At 40.3% G+C, this 13,964-nt stretch overlaps 1 non-coding gene across 1 annotated transcript; it reads right to left on the bottom strand.

Annotated features, from left to right (window-relative positions):
* Positions 1–12,716: 12,716 nt before the first annotated feature.
* LOC112625569 lies at positions 12,717–12,879 on the bottom strand. The gene has a single exon (XR_003119657.1). It is a non-coding gene; the product is annotated as a U1 spliceosomal RNA (small nuclear RNA).
* Between the last annotated feature and the right edge of the window lie 1,085 nt (positions 12,880–13,964).

The following is a 13,964-nucleotide window of genomic DNA, read 5'->3' as shown; positions in this document are numbered from 1 at the left end:
AACATAGATGATTGGGATGAGGCAAAGAAGACAATTTCTGCAAAAGTCAATATGTGCAAAACAGCAACATTTTGCAAGCAATTTTGCATTTTTCTTAGACACACATATACAGAAATCCTGTCCTTCCCTTCTAGTGTAGGCTGGGACATTTATGTCCCTTTAGTAATTGACTGTAGCACAATTGAGGCCTGCTTAACTTTCATTGTATCAATGTAAAGGAGGGTAGGTTAAAAAGCTTCTTAACAGAAAAAAACTTTGTGAAGATAGTAATTGCTGGAATGAAATTCCAGCTTGACATCTGTTCCAGATTCACCTGCAGCTGTTGCTTACCTATTTAGAGGCAGCTGGTGATATGGCAAAGCACAAGATGTGTGAGACAAAGAGCTAAAAGAGCTGAATCTCTCCATGCCGTCTACTGATTATAAATATGAGGTTTACAGAAATTCATACTTCACCAAAGTCACATTATTAAGTGCCAGAGTCAATACTAGAATGCAGGCCTTCTGGCTCTAGATGGGTGCCTTTTCACTACATTTGTTATGGACACTGTACTTTTGTTAATTAATCTAAGATGTCATTAGTTGGTGGGGTTTTTTCCAGTTTGTAAATAACAGCTTTATTGAGATAATTCATACACCATAAAATGTGCACTTGTAAAGTGTACAATTCAGTGGGTTTTTGTATATTCAGAATTATAAAACTGTCACAACAATCTAAGTTAAGAACATTTTCATCACTCCATAAAGAAAACCCGGGAGGGGTGCAGTGGCTCAAGCCTATAATCCTAGGACTTTGGGAGGCCAAGGTGGGAGGGTCACTTGAGCTCGGGAGTTCAAGACCAGCCTAGGCAATGTAGTAGAACCCTGTTTCTACAAAAAGTTAAAAAATTAGCCAGGCGTGTTGGTGCATGCCTGTGGTGCCATCTACTCAAGAGGCTGAGGTGGGAGAATTGCTTAATCCAGGAGGTTGAGGCTGCAGTGAGCTGTGTTCATTGCACTCCAGCCTGGGTGACAGAGCGAGACCCTATCTCAATTTTTAAAAAGAGAAAAGAAAGAAAGAAAACTTATTCATTAACAGTCTCCATTCACTCCTTTCTCTAGCTCCTGGAAAAATGTAATATATCTGTATAATGGAAAATTATTTAGCCTTAAAAAGGAAGGAAATTCTAACACATACCACAACAGGAATAACTTTTTTTTTTTTTTTTTTTGAGACAGAGTCTCTGTCACCAGGCTGGAGTGCAGTGTTGTGATCTCGGCTCACTGCAGCCTCCGCCTCCTGGGTTCAAGTGATTCTCCTGCCTCAGCCTCCCAAGTAGCTGGGACTACAGGCACGCCCTACCATGCCCAGCTAACTTTTCTGTTTTTGTAGAGACAGGCTTTCACCATGTTGGCCAGGCTGGTCTCGAACTTCTGACTTCTAGGGATCCACCTGCCTTGGCCTCCTACAGTGCTGGGATTACAGGTGTGAGCCACCGTGCCTGGCCTAATCTTGAAAACATTATGGTAAGTTAAAAAAGCCAGTCACATATTGCATGAATTTATTTATATAAAATGGCTACAATAGGTAAATCCATTCGCTTTTTAAAAATTGTGGCAAAATACACATAAGAAAATTTACTATAATATCTTAACCATTTTTAACTGTACAGTTCAGTGTTGTTAAGCACATTCACATTGCTCTTCCGTCACTACTAACCATCTCCAACCCTTTTCATCATCCCAGACTGAAACTCTATACCCATTAAACACTAAGTCCTCATTTCCCTCCGCCAACCCCCCTCCAGCAAGCCACCATTCTACTTTCTATCTTGATGAATTTGACTCTCTAGGTACTTCATATAAGTGGAATCACAGAGTATTTGTCCTTCTGTGACTGGCTTATTTCACTTAGCCTAATGTCATTAAGGTTCATCCATGTTGTAGCATGTGTCAGAGTTTCATTCCTTTTCCTGGCTAAATAATATTTCATTATATGCATGTATCACATTTTATTTATCCAATCACTCTCAGTGGATACTGGTATTGATTCTACGTTTTGGCTCTTGCAAATGATATTTCCATGATTATGAGTGTACAAATTCACAAATATCTCTTAGACCCTGATTTCTATTCTCCTGAGTATACACCCAAGATTGGAACTGTTGGGTCATATGGTAATTCTGTTTTTCATTTCTTGGATGGACTGCCATGGTAGTTTTTAAGCAGTCATAGGAGCTTAGAGTAAACGAATGTCTCAATCCTATCTATCATTTGCATGCATGCAGGCAAAATCTACCCAAACACAGTTGAATCCCAGGCTCCAGAACAGTAAGATTAGAAACAAATGATCTACTCCCCAACAATAGTGCTGCTTTTCAAAAGCCTTCAAGTCTCATTTTTTAAATTCAGTGACTAAAACTGATTTCCATCTCAGTCCATTATCTGTTAACTTTAAGGAAAATGTTAGAGTATTACTTTACTTTCCATAGGCCTAGAAGTCAAACTTTCCTCCATGCTTACGCAGAGCCTGCCCACCAATGTTCAGAGGAAAAGCCCATTTACGAATGGGTAGTTTTGTGTGTGGCCCAAACAGTGTGCTAGACACTGAATTTTTGTCAGAGAGGATTCTATTTGCATCCCCTAATGGTTTAGTTGCAGTCATGCCTCAAGGCATAAGAATAGACTGGATTTTGTATCACTTTATTTTTCTGACTCATGAGGGAAAAAGAAGATTGAAGCCGTTTCTGATTTGGAAAGAGGGAGAGAAGTACTACTCATTCTCCCTTTACCCTCAAGTGCTTTCCTTTTTTTCCCCTCCTAAATGTCAGTCTCCCAGAAAAAAAATAAAGTGTTCACAGCCTTAAATTCCTCAATTCATCACTAACATTTTCTTTGCAGAAGTAATGGAAAGAAAACCAGAGATGATTCTATCAGCATCAGTGCCCTGCAGGGAGGACATTTGGCAACAGTGTTCCTGCATTAGGAGACACACTTCAAGGCTGGGCCCTACGAGAGGCTCTATTCTAAAAACCCAGGTAAGCTGGGCATGGTGGCAGGTGCCTGTCATCTCAGCTCCTCAGGAGGTTGAGGCAGGGGTGTCCTTTGAGGACAGGAGTTTGAAGCTACAGTAAGCTATCATCACGCCTGAACAACCACTGCACTCCAGCCTGGGCACTGTGGTGAGACCCCATCTCTAAATAATAATAATAATAATAATAATAATAATAATAATAAGCCAGGTGAATGTTTTCCATAAAAAGTGATCTCCCTCTTAATGAAAGTCTTACTAAGCCACCTCAGAAGTATTGTGGCTCAAATTCCAAGCCAACAAAGCAAATAATCTTAAGTATATTTTTAAAACTTAAAGTTAGCCTCAATCAGGTACTTTGTGAACCACTGATTTTCTTACTAAAGAGAAATCAATCTGATCCTCCCTTCCATTTATGTAGAGGGATGTGTGTGGTCTCAGGAGTGATGGATTAGAGAACACCAAGGAAAACATCTGTCACCTTATCCTTTCTGATGGAAGAAACTACTTTGTCCATGCAGATGGAAGGCCATGAAGAACTTCCCTCTGCCATTACTAACTGGGTCCCCATTGTATGAATTGACTATGTGAAGGCCACTAGAGGCCAGGCCCCTGGTGCCATCATGTGTGCATTAGCTTCAAACCATCATCACAATGACTGAACTGTGAGCCCACAAAGCTCTGTCTGCTATAGGCACAAGCCCTGACTTCCCTCTGCAGTGACTCACAGCCTTTTCACCTTTGTCAGCCCAAGAATCTACCAGAGTTAATCCCTTCATTTTCTCCATCCCTGTTTACTTCAGTAGCCTCAAGAAGGCCAGATCAGGTCTCTTCTCTCCAACATTCAGCCCCATATGGCTCTGTTAATCCTGTAATAATCTGGCCTGATCTTTCTTCCTCCTGTCAGCAGGGTCCCCCTCTCTGTTCCCTCTGGAACTCATATCTGTCATCAACAAAAATCCCCCATAGCCTCAATCTCATCTTGCTGGAACTCTAACCTGGCTCTCCCCTGGGGACACTACTTTCCCTACAGTTCCCTCAGGTGGTGACTCTTTTTGTCTCCTAAAACTGGGCACAGAAGTCATAGCTATTCTCTATGCCCTTCCTTGCCACTTCCAGGACATGATTTCACCTCTTCCCTAAACCTCTCAACTCCTTTAAATCTCATGCTTTTGTGAATTCTACCCACCATGTACGCATCCCTGTTGCAGTCACCAAGGACTCCCAGATCACTCTTCATCAGTCTTTAAAGATTTTTGCTCTTGGTTCATTGTCACATCATCTCAATATCACTGAGCTAATTCTTCCATGAAGGTGAGTTTCAGGCCCTTAGCTAGCTCTTTGAAATCTCTTCAGCTATCTTTGCCATTTATTCTCTGAAAATATCATCCAACCTTATGGCTTTAAATACTATCTACTGAGGTCCCCCAAAATTGTATCTTCAGCCCCTGTCTCTCCCCCAGGCTCCAGATTTATATACCCAACTGGATACTGAAACTCTTCACTTGGATATCTAATAGAATTTCAAACTTAACATCTAAAAAATAACAATTTATTTATTTGAGCTATGCCCTTCCCACCAAAATCTGCCCTTTCTTACAAAGTGATAACTCCAGTCTACTAGCTAGTCAGGCCCAAAATGTTGGAGTGTCTTAAGTGCTTTCCATCACATTCCACATCTAATCTTAAATTCCATTGTCTCCACCTTCAAAATATTTGCAAAACCTTATTGCTTTGTACCACTTCCTTGGATACCATCAGCTCCATCAAAGATGACAGCCATTGGCTTCCTAACTAACTTGGCTTTCCCAGCCTATTGTCCACCTAGAAGCCTGAGTGATCTTTCTAAAATGGAAGCCAGATCATCACTCTCTTCTGCTCGAAACCCTCCAATGGCTCTCCAGCTCACTTTTTCCAAAAGCTTTACCCTGGTCTGCAAGAACTCAACTGACCTGAGCCCCAGATACCCCTTGGCCTTCCCTGTGACCCCTCCACCTCCACCCCAGGCTTACTATGCTCCAGCCTCCCTAGCCCTGTTATGGCTCCTCCCATACCCCAGGCATACTCTTGCCTCAGGGCCTTTGTACTCATAGTTTCTCTGTCTGGAACATTTCCCCCTGCAAATATCCACTTGATTCCCTCCCTCACTTCACTTAGGTCTCTGTTCAACTGTCACCTCCCTTGAGAGGCCTTCCCTGGTCCTCAATTTAAAATTGCACATCTATGCCATGACTAGTTTCCCCTTTATCCTTTTTTTTCCCCCACAGCACTTACCCTCATGTGATGCATTATATACTGTCTTTATTTATTTATCAGTAGCTCCTCCCACTAGAACCAAAGTTCTAGTTTCACCCTAACATTTAGCTTTATGAAAGCATGATTTTATCTATTCATCACTCTATATCCCAGCAACCCATGCCCTCACTAAATATTTCTTAATTGAAGTAAATCATCCAAATGCTGTAAACGCAGGAAATACTTTTACTCTCTTGCTTTCATGAAATTTTCCCCAGAAACCAGCACCAACTTCAATAGAAATTATCTCTGTTAACCCTTCCAAAAGAGCCACTTAATATCTCCAAATATATATTGAGCACCTATTACACACCAGACATTATCCTAGGTGCTGGGGGCATAGTATTAAACAAAACAAATATCCTGTGTTCCTGGATCTTCTGGAAGGGGAGACTGAATAAATATGCAAATAATTAAAATATATGGAATGGACGATAATCTCAAGTGCTAAAAAGAAAAAGTAAAGTAGGCATATATAAGATATCAGGGGTTGAAGAAATTGGAATTTCAAGTAAGGTGGCCAGGTAATGCCTCAAAAAGAAGACACTTTTTGAAGGAAAGGGAGGATAGCAAAGTGAGGAAGCAAAGAAGTTGTCAGCATAAATTGCATATTCTAGGACTAGGAAGGAAGCCAGTGTGACTGGTGCAGAGAGAACAAGAGAGAGAGTGAAAAGTGATGAAAGTTAGAGGGGTAAAGAGGCCAGATAATATAGGAACTTAAAGGCAAGAGTTAGCAACTTGTCTTTTAGCCTTAGTAAGGAAGAAGCTACTGGAAGATTTTGAGAAGATAAATGACATTACTTGCCTTAAGGTTTTCAGGATGACTCTGGCTATTGTGCTGAGAATAGATTGCAGAGGGTGCAGGCAGAAGAGAGCAAGGCTAGTACACTAATCTAAATGAGAGCTGAGTGGCTTGGGCCAGAGAAGGAGTAGAGCAGATAGTGAGAAGTGGTCTCCTTCTAGATAAATTTTAAAGGTAGAGCTGCCAGATTTTGCAGATAGACTGAATGTGGGTTATGAGAAAAGTAAGAGAGTTAAAGATGCCACCAAAGTGATTGGCCTGAGCAAGTGGAGAAAGGTGATATCTTAAATTGAGCTGGTGAAGGTTGCAGGAGAACGTGACTTGGGAGGAAAAATCAATTTTGACTATGTTTAGACTAAGATGCTTATTATGTATGTATCCAATTAATGTGTCAAGTAAAAATTAAATATGTGATTCTGGAAAAGACATTTTTGGACATCAAGTCTAGATTGAGTCTCTAAATTGTTTTTTATCATTGTAATAAAAAGAATTGGAAGCAGCCTGTATCAGTGAAAATAATACAGAAATTTCAAGCAGAAATGAATTATTCCAAGGAGTTAGAAGCTCACACAATTATTGAAAAAATGGATGCCAGGAAAGATTTTCAGGAAATCCAGAAATGCAGTGATCATAGAGAAGCACTACTGATGATCACCTCTATTTTCTTGATGAGGTAGGATGCAAGGTAACATGCCGAGAATAAGAGGGGTAAAGAGGGTTGTGGGTAGGGTTTTTGAGGAAGTAGTAAAAGACACACTTGGTCATCAAAAACAAGTCTCTGCTGAGCCTGTTCACGATTTCTCAAACAAATAGCTAGGATTGTGACATAATGGGATTTCATGCTGTTCTCCCGCTCTGGTGCAACTCTGTGAACATTTAAAGTAGTTCTGTTTAAAAGCTCTTTTAGGAGCACAGCTACACACTAGCAGACAATAAGAGATGCAAGCAGAATTCAACTCTGAACTTGTAAAATGCAGATTTTCAACCCACCCTAGAGATTCTGATTCATTAGGTTTGGGGTGAGGTCCAGGGATTTTTCGTAAGTATCACAGATGATTTTGCACACTGTGATAAACACTGCTCTGAGTGGCTTCCAAACAGAAACTGTTATAGGAACAGCTGCTAAGAATTAGGGGTGCCTTTGGTTGGCAGTGGGAGCCACTGTCACCTAAAAGCAGCCTTTGAAAGCAATAAGTTGCTCAGAGAGAAAAAGCCTTATTATAACAGAATGCTGAAGATTTCTGTCATTCATTACTCTAGAATGAATCACCCTTAAGTAAGAAGAAGCTCAAGGCCTACTGTCTGCCCTAATAGCTGAAGAAGTAGAGATTTCTGGTCTTTCTTTTTTTTTTTAATTCTCAATGAAGATAAGAAATAGCAATTCTCACTGGAAAATTTCTCAGGTTAAGCTTATAAACTCTAGCCTTTGAATCATTAACAAATTTTAAAATAATAACCTGGCACTCAGATATCTAGCCAGGGCTATGTGTCCAAAAGAAACTTTAAAAACATTAAGTTTTTCCGGGGCTAGTATTAACTTTCAACTGTATTTAGCAAAATAGGAGATGTGGGCAGAGATAATCATATGGTACTTTGAATCTTCAAATAAATACCAAACAGATCAACTTCATGTGATAGTTGCAGATTTTTTTTCTTAATGTGTCTGATTTCACGTTTGACCCTAGATCAACCTTGTCCAACCCATGACTCAGGATAGCTTTGAATGCAGTTCAACACAAATTCGTAAACTTTCTTAAAACATTTTGAGATTTTTTTGCCACTTTTCTCTAGCTCATCAGCTATCATTAGTGTTAGTGTATTTTGCATGTAGCCCAAGACAATTCTTCTTCTTCCAATGTGGCCCAGGGAAGCCAAAAGATTGGACATCACTACCCTAGAGGATTGTTTAATCAAGGTGTAACTGTGCTAACATTAAGAAAACGTTTCAACTATTTATGTAAAACTAGTATGTCAGAATAGAGTTGGTATGTTTTCCTAAAAAAAAATTTAAAATTCTGCTTATTACCAGCAACCACTTAACAGCCCATATCATTTAACTCAATGAATTAAATTAATCCCATGAAATAAAATGTGAGATAAGGATGATATCTGAATTCATTTTTATTCATGGCTAGAGACTATGAAGATTCTTTTGACAAGCCCTTAAAAATCTTGTGGGTGATGTTAAAAACTTCAATGTTCAAGTGCTGATTCAATCTGGGGATGGGGGTAGGGACCTCCTGATTTGACACAGTCAATTCTATGCAGAGAACATGAGAATAGAAAACCCCCAAGCTATCCAAAGGCTGCTGGAGTGTTCACATGCTCATTACCTGAATTTTCTAATGCTGAACAACTGAGGGATATGAATATGCAAAGCTCATAGACTCTGCCCAGCATCAGCCTCTTTCAGCCTCTCCTTTTTCTGAAAAGGAAGTCACAGTGCCTCTGGATTTCGAAGCTCTGTATTCTGAATTCCCAAAGCAAGCAGGAGAAGAAAGAAGAGAGAGTGTAGGTTTTTATGTGCTTGTTTGCTTTTATAGCAAAAACTTAATTTGCCTTTTTCAGAGTATGTGCTTTCAGATCAATATCAGAATTTAGCCAGTGACTCCTCATGCATTTGCCTCCCAGAGTTAGCACACATGGTTGTCCCAGAGGCAAAACAAGAGAAATCTCATTGGCTCAGCATCCTGAACTGTCTCAAGTGAGTTGCAAGTTCTTGTAGTTTTCTTCTGTTTCTCTGTGTGTGCTTTTTATGATACACAATAAGTGTACACTTTATGGGATACATGCGTACAATGTGTAATGATCAAATCAAGGTAATTCTGATAGTCATCACTTCAAACATTTATCATTTCTTTCTGTTGGAAACATTCCAAACCTTCTGGTCTAGCTATTTTGAAATACACAAAATATTATTAACTCTAGTCACCCTACTGTGCTATTGAACACTAGAACATATTTCTTCTATCTAACTATATTTTTGTACACATTTACCCACCTTTCTCCATCCTCATCCTCCCACTTACTCTTCCCCAACTCTGATAACTGCCAGTCTACTCTCTACCTCCATGAGATCTATGTTTTTTAAGTTTCTATGTATGAATGAGAACATGAGATAGTTGTCTTTCTGTGCCTGGCTTATTTCACTTAACACAATGTCCTCCAAGTTCATCCATGTTACTGCAAATGACAGGATTTCATTCTTTTTTATGGCTGAATAATATTCCACTGTGTATATATACCACAGTTTCTTTATCCATTCATCCACTGATGCACAGTTAGGTTGATTCCATATCTTGGCTATTGTGAATAGTACTGCAACTACCATGGGAGTACAGAGATCTCTTTGACATACTGATTTTTTCCTTTTAGATATATCTATGTGCTTTTAAAATCCATTATTTGCACTTTATATATTTCTATAACTCTATGCTCAAGATTTGTTAAAAGTCCCAGTCCTTTCTAAGAATTCATGTTTGTTTGTCCATTCTATCAAACATTAATTTTGTGTAAGAGTGACTAGTTCAGATAAGGATATCTCCTAAGTCTACCAGTATCCTTTACATTTTACCAAGTGGAAGACACACTGCCTTCTCTCATAGTGCATCTGTAACCCCCTTTCCTTCCCTTTTCCACTCTGTGCTGAACAGCAAACAGCAACCAAACTATCTTGGGCCAACAATACCATCTACTGGTCATGGTGATAAACTACTAAAACTGCTTTAGTATATTCACAATCCATGTTCTCCCATTTATTCTATAATCAAAACCCAATAAATTATCTTGGAAATTTTTCAGCAAGTGAAAACTATATACACTCAGGCCATCTCAGTCACCGAAAGAAGCCCCAATTCACCACTCATTGTTGTAAATCACATTCTTGTACAGCTCTGTCCATTCCTTTATATGACCCAATCTCACACCCTTTCCCACAATACACTCTTTCAGCATGTTCCTTGGAGTTCACTGTGGGTCATTAGCAAAATTTCCTATATCCTTGAAGTGGTCTCTACATCACCTTCGTCTCTCTATTCTAAATGAAACCTGATCTTTCTGCAGCTATGAATAGTCACTGCCAGTTTCAGCTTATCATCCTTTCCTTCTCCCTAAACATCCTTGCTTCCTCTAAAGTTCAGCCATGGGTCACCTCACTTCTCCATATGTCCAATCATGTACAGACTTCGTAGTCACTTTGCATCATTCCTTGAAGGTTCTCATGCCCTACCCACTGTCATCTCCCTAACAGCATTCTTCTCCTAATTCTTGGTGATTTCAATATCATTGAAAATATCCTTACAATAATCTAGCCTCTCAGGCTCTTGGTGTTCTCTCCTGCCATCATCTTGTCCTCCACATCACTCCAGTCACCTGCTCTTATGGTTGCACTCTAGACCTTACTATTATCAATCACTGCACCCCCTTTCATAATGTCAATTTCAGATGTTAAATACTCCCACCACTACCTCCCGTCTCCATCTTATTCTGATCATTTTCAAGTCACACAATGAACATGTATCTGTTGACCTTAGCATCTATTTCTCACTTCCTTATGTCTGCATTTACCTCTATCCTCAATTAAGATTCAACAGTTCAACATGATAACCATTACCTTATATAATCCCAATTCCCTTGTCCTTCTCTTCCACCATCAAGTTTACTTTTTCTTAGTTAAATCCCAACTTCCACCTACTCCTTCTTGCTTCTGATCTGTTGAAAATGGCTGAAAAAAAAAACAGTTATGCTAACAGATTTACTTCATTTCCTAATTGTCAACCTCAAGTGGGCCTTCACTGTTGCCAGGGAATTTCACTGCCTTTGAATATACACTTTCATCTCTTATTCTCCTAAACAACTATTTTATACCCTTCTTTTCTCTTCGAACCTACAGCGTCTTGCCGTTTATTCTTACTCTAATTCTCTTTATTCTCACTATAACGACTTTGCTCTTCATTTTACTAAGAAAATAGAGATAATTAGAAGGAACTTCCTTATGCTTCCATCACCAAATACACACACTTTCCTCTATGCCCTGCATCTTGTCTTCCCTTCTGTTACATTAAATAGATAATCTCTGTTCCTATCTAAAGATAATTCCACCTATAAAATGGATCTTGTTTTCTAAGAGTATCTTTCTGGAAGTTATGTGTCTTATCTGTATCATAGTTTCCTCTCTGACTGGATCATTTTTGTCTTTAAAAATAAACCCCTGCCAGGCACAGTGGCTCATACCTCTAATCCCAGCACTTTGGGAGGCCAAGGTGGGAGAATCGCTTGATTTTAGGAGTTCAAGACCAGCCTGAGCAACATTGGGAGACCCTGTCTGTATAAAAAATTTTTTTAAATTAGCCAGGCATGGCGGCTTGTGCCTGCAGTCCCAGCTACTCAGGAGGCTGAGCGGGGCAGGGCGGGGGGGGGGGGGGGGGGGGGGGGGGGGGGGGGGGGGGGGGGGGGGATTGCTGAAGGGAGGTGGAGGCTGCAGTGAGCCATGATGGTGCCACTGCATTCTAGCCTGGGCAACAGAGTGAGATCCTCTCTCTAAAATAAAATTAAATTAAAAAACCCAAACTCTAACTTGACTGCACATGCCCTCCTAGGTACTACCTGATTTCTCTGCTCCCTATCATAGCAAAAACCTTCAAAATGGCGGGCCGCATTTTCTGTCTGTACTTCTAGTATTTCCTGAAGCAAGTTCAAGAGGCTTGTATGCACTCAAAGATTAACAGTGATATCCATGTTGCCAAGCTAATGATTTTTTCTTAGTTCTCAGCTTCCTTCATTATCAGAGGCATTTGTGTCACTTTTGATCATTCCCTTTCTTAAAAAGCCTTCCTTGCTTGGCTTTCTTTCTTTCTTTTTTTTTTTTTTTTTTTTGTCTTCCTAGGTCTCCGATCATTCCTCCTGCCATATCCTTGCTGGTTCCTCTTCATATTCCAGACCTCTACACTTGAGAGTGCCAAAATGTTCAATCCTCAGATCTCGCCTTTATCACTCTTCAGGTAATCTCACTTAATCTTCAGACTTCAAATGCCACCTACATGCAGATAATTTCAAATTTCTATCTGTAGCCCAGGCCTCTTCTTTGAATTCTAAACTCATATAATCAACTTCCTACTTGGTATTGCCATATGGAGGACTGACATGCATCTCAAATTTAACATGCCCAAAACTGAACTCACGGTTCCACCCCTCACATATGTTCCTTTCCCTGTTTTTGCTCGTAACAGTAAATGACAACTTCTTTCTCTCAGTTTCTTGAGTCCAAGATCTTGAGTCATCCTTGACTCCCTCTCTCTGTTTTCTTCCTTTTTGTTGTGGACATTTTTAAACACAGATGAAAGTAGAGTGAACCTTGACCGCACTTTTGTTTTTTGCTTACACTCCACATCTGATCCATCAACAAGTCCTACTTGTTCTACTTTCGAAGAAAACACAGACTACTTCCCAGCAGCACTCATGGTTATGACTCTCTTGGAGCCACCACTGCTTCTCATCTGAACTACTGTGAGAGACTCCTAACTGTTCTACTGACTTCTGCCCATGCTTCTATGTTTTCTTTTATTTTTTTATTTCTTTACACAGAGGATGCCTGTTCTTAGGCTGTGAAGACCAAGGGAAAGCGTGAACGCAATCCCTCACTACACAAATTACACAGTCAAGTTTCCCACATACGGGCAAATCACGGGGGTCAGCACATCCAGAGTGCAATGGATAAACCTGGCCCTTGGAAAACCACCTTCATGAACATGGTATCTCCCCTGCCAGATAAGTATGCTTCTGTGTTTTCAATGGAGCAATTGGAATTTTCTTGCAAGATTATACCACAGCTCTACTCAAAGCCCTCTTCTCACCTTCCTCAGAGTGGAACTCTAAAGTACTTATTAGAGCTGCACCCTCCACTGCCTTGTCACTGCCACATGTCTTACCGCTTCCTTCTCATGCCTTCCTCCCCCAGCCTGGCCTCCTTTGTGCTCTAACTCACTAATCATGTCTAGCTTCAGGATCTTTGCACTTCACGTTTCCTCTGCCTGGAATGCCATTCTTCACATCTCTGCTCAAACGTAACCTTGTCAACAAGTCCTTCCCTGACCACTTTACAGATTAACATCTTCCTTTCTGCCCGGTCACTTATATCTCTATTTTAAAATGTTTTTTCTTCATTTAACTTATCTTCATTAACAATATTTATTTGTTTGCTTGCTTGTTTTTTGAGAGAGGGTCTCACTCTGTCACCCAGGCTGAAGTGTAGTGGCACGATCTCAGTTCACTGCAACCTCCGCCTCCCTGGCTCAAGCGATTCTCCCACCTCAGCACCCCCAGTAGCTGGGACTACAGACGCATGCCACCACACCTGGATAATTTTTGTGTTTTTTGTGGAGATGGGGTTTTGCCATGTTGCCCAGGCTGGTCTTGAATTCTGGTGCTCAAGCAATCCTCCCACCTGGGGCTCCCAAAGTGCTGGGATTACAGGCAGGAGCCACTGCGCCTGGCTATTTGTTGTTTTATATTTCTCCCCAACTAGAATGTAAGCTCCATGAAAGTAAGAACTTCATCTGTTTTGTTCATTGTTTCCCCCGCCACCCAGTGTTTTGAATAGTGCTTGGTGTATAATAGGAATTTAATGAATATTTGCCAAACAAATCTTTTTTCTTTCTCTATTCTTCCAACTGTTGCATCGTTGGCCAAAAGAATCTCTTTCTTCTCTCTCTCTCTCTCTCTCTCATTCTGGTTCCATCTATTCTTCCTTGTTTCTCTCTCTTTCATTACTTCTGTTAGCATCTCTGAGTCCCAAAGGAAGTAATGTAATCTGGGGCTGAAAATAAACACCTTCAGACCCCAAGTGGGCCAGGCATGTGTT

This window comes from Theropithecus gelada, chromosome 5 (genome assembly GCF_003255815.1).
Source record: "Theropithecus gelada isolate Dixy chromosome 5, Tgel_1.0, whole genome shotgun sequence".
In the NCBI taxonomy this organism is placed as follows: Eukaryota; Metazoa; Chordata; class Mammalia; order Primates; family Cercopithecidae; genus Theropithecus; species Theropithecus gelada.
This window is presented reverse-complemented; position numbering and strand designations above follow the sequence as displayed.